At 44.2% G+C, this 2862-nt stretch overlaps 1 protein-coding gene across 9 annotated transcripts in view; it reads right to left on the bottom strand.

The window, feature by feature from the left end:
• LOC116848044 (protein outspread) overlaps nt 1-2862 on the bottom strand; it is a 255072-nt gene that overhangs the window by 228091 nt on the left and 24119 nt on the right. The gene's annotated exons all lie outside the window — the stretch shown is intronic.

Below are 2862 nucleotides of genomic sequence, written 5' to 3'. Positions count from 1 at the left end.
TTTTTTTTTTTTTTTTTTTTTTTTTTTTTTTTTTTTTTTTTTTTTTTTTTTTTTTTTTTTTTTTTTTTTTTTTTTTTTTTTTTTTTAAAGGAACTGTGCAGCTATTTACTACGATTGTATTCTTCCGACTGAGCTCTTAATTGCGAGGCGACAAATTTATTCCGTCTCGCATATAAGCCAGACAACCGACAAAAAAAAAGAAAGATTAGGAATGCTTGTACTGGATTCTTTTACGAGAGATCCCATGTAACGTTATTTATCAATCTCATGAATTTTTTACGTGTACAAGATCCGCGCTGTCTTCAAAGAGCCGACAGTGAAATTTTGTCGAGGACTACGTCGCAAGTCATCCAACATCGAACGGGATTCCGACTCCTGACGAGTCGAAAATCGTTCCTCATTGAACAGACTCTTTTTGTACGGCCTAATCTTGCGTGGGGGGAAGGGAGGGTGGAAAGAAGTCGTTGCTATCTCGCCGACGTGTGCTGGAAATCGATATATTTTCATCGTTCACGTAACTCACTCTTACGCGCTTCGACACCGCTCACGCTTCATTTTTAATTATATCCCACGCTAATAAACAGGTTTTACAACGCCGCGAGCGCGAGTATTTCCATACTCGCACGACTATTGAGTATTTAATTATCTTAGGCAACTAGAACACGAAAAAAAAAAGAAGAAAAACGTATCTTCGAGATTATATAATCCACATTTCACACAGGACTGGAAAGTCGAATCTAACCCTTTTTCGCGATTGCAACGAGCCCGACTTTCTTCTCCAATTTATGGCTCTGCACGAAATATCCACTCTCTGTACGCGGATCGCGCAATCGTGAATGATCTTAAAAGATCATTCTGCTCGCCGGCGATAGATTTCTTTTTTCAACATTCAAACAATTCAGAAGGAAAGAGAGAAAGAGAATCGTTCCCACTTGTGCGAATCGCAAGAAACGCGTCTCCTGTCTCCGTTCTTTCGTCCGCCAACACGTTGCACGACGACGGCTCTTCAAGTTCTTTCGGGTCGCTTCTGAGAGAGGTCAGAGCAGACTGGCTCTTCGGTTTCCCGGTATCCGCCCCCTCCTTCCCCTTTGCACGATACACAAGGGGAACCAGTCGATCCCCAGCCGAGGCTCATTGACGATTTCGGTCGCGTCAGGCCGTCATAAAGCGGAGAGCAACAAAATCCGATGCCGTACCTTCTTGTCTGCGTTACGGTACACCACGAGGAGCGACGCGCCGTCTGAGAACGTCGCGCCGGAAACGATAATCGACTGCACATCGACATGAGAAAGGTAAAAGAGAGAGAGTTAGAGAGGGAGGAGAGAGAGAGAGAGAGAGAGAGAGAGAGAGAGAGAGAGAACACTCGTCTTCAAATGAATGGCGAAGGATCGATACGAGAAGTATCGGTTATATATCGGCGCGCCTCCTTTCTCCAGCTGCTCCTCTCTTTGCCCCGCTATTCCCTTTCGATTCCTGCGCTTCTTCCACGGCCCACTTCGCGCAGGACTACATAACCCCCAGCCCGTGTGCGTGTGTACACCCGTATAAATAAACGGTCCATACATTATTTATAAATCGCGCGGCTTTTATGCACCAACGGCAAGGTCAGATAAGATCTGAGGACCGCCGCGGGAAAGAAAGGATACTCCCGGCGCGCAACACGCGCGCGGCTCTTGCGATCTCCGCGGGGTGACCCGACGACAACGACGACTTGAGTCTCCCCTTGGTCCACGTCGGACGAGGAAGAGAGGTCAAACGTGGAGTCGAGGTGTCTCGGTTCGAACGCGGGGTGGGTAATTATTGCGAGGGAACCTCTCGCGCGCGTGAGAAATGCGAAAAAAGTGCAAGCGATTAATATTTATCAATGTTAATTTTTATGACGCTACTCATTACGTTACATAATTAATAGCCCGGTAGGGCGGACTGCGTTTTAGAATCGTGTTACTCCGGTGACGAATATCCGCTGTGAATTTCTCGCGCCGAGACTCTGGGGAAAATATTGCGAGAAAAATCGACGAATAACGCATAAACAATCCGGAGGTAGACTTTCACAGTGATCGCGACGTGAGACAATCGACGACGGGAATTCTACAATATCTCCAATTATAAATTTGTGTTGGGCATTTATGTAAATTTATTAATGTAAATTTTGTAATGCAAATATAATGCAATTCTATTGTTGTATTGATGCACCTGCAAATTCATTAAAAGTTGCACTCGAATTTTCGTGTTATACCTTGCATGACGTGTCGTTTTGAGCAAATTTTGCTCATTCTCATTTCAAATCGCTTTCTCACCATTCCACACTGAGAAAGACACATTTGAAAGCTTATCTGTGGAATATAAGGTTGATTTTGTAAATAAATATTTTATCCGACAAAGAAATGTCCAAGTACTTTTCCCTCACTATATGTGATGACTATGGAACCATATAAAGCACTCATAAAGAACACAATTTTTACAAATCGACCGGTCAAGTTGCTGTAAAATTGACGTACACCTGTCTATCTGGGGAATATAAAATCAGCGGTGTGTCCGTTAACGTCCCATCGGACTGATTGTTGAACATATTTTACTGTCTGTTGTCCCGATAAACTCCTGCAATTTTACTCTTCAGATATCGTAAATGCGTTTAAAGCATGCGTGAAGCGCCGTAAAAGAAAAAGAAGAGAATAAGAGAAAGAGAGAAAGGAGGGGAGCTGTATTCTTTTGCACGATGACGTGAACGTTTCTTTCAGAAACAGATGACGCGGAATTAATACACGAGATCCGACGACGTATCGCCGTGATGGAGTATCGGCGAAAGAGCGCGCGAAAGAAAGAGAAAGAGAGTGAGAAGGAGGGAAGAGAAGGGGGGGGGGG

Source organism: Odontomachus brunneus, unplaced genomic scaffold (assembly GCF_010583005.1).
Source record: "Odontomachus brunneus isolate Ranch 3 - 2012 unplaced genomic scaffold, Obru_v1 Obru_scaffold_088, whole genome shotgun sequence".
NCBI lineage: Eukaryota > Metazoa > Arthropoda > Insecta > Hymenoptera > Formicidae > Odontomachus > Odontomachus brunneus.
Note: the sequence above shows the minus strand (reverse complement) of the source record. Positions and strands in the feature narration are given on the sequence as shown.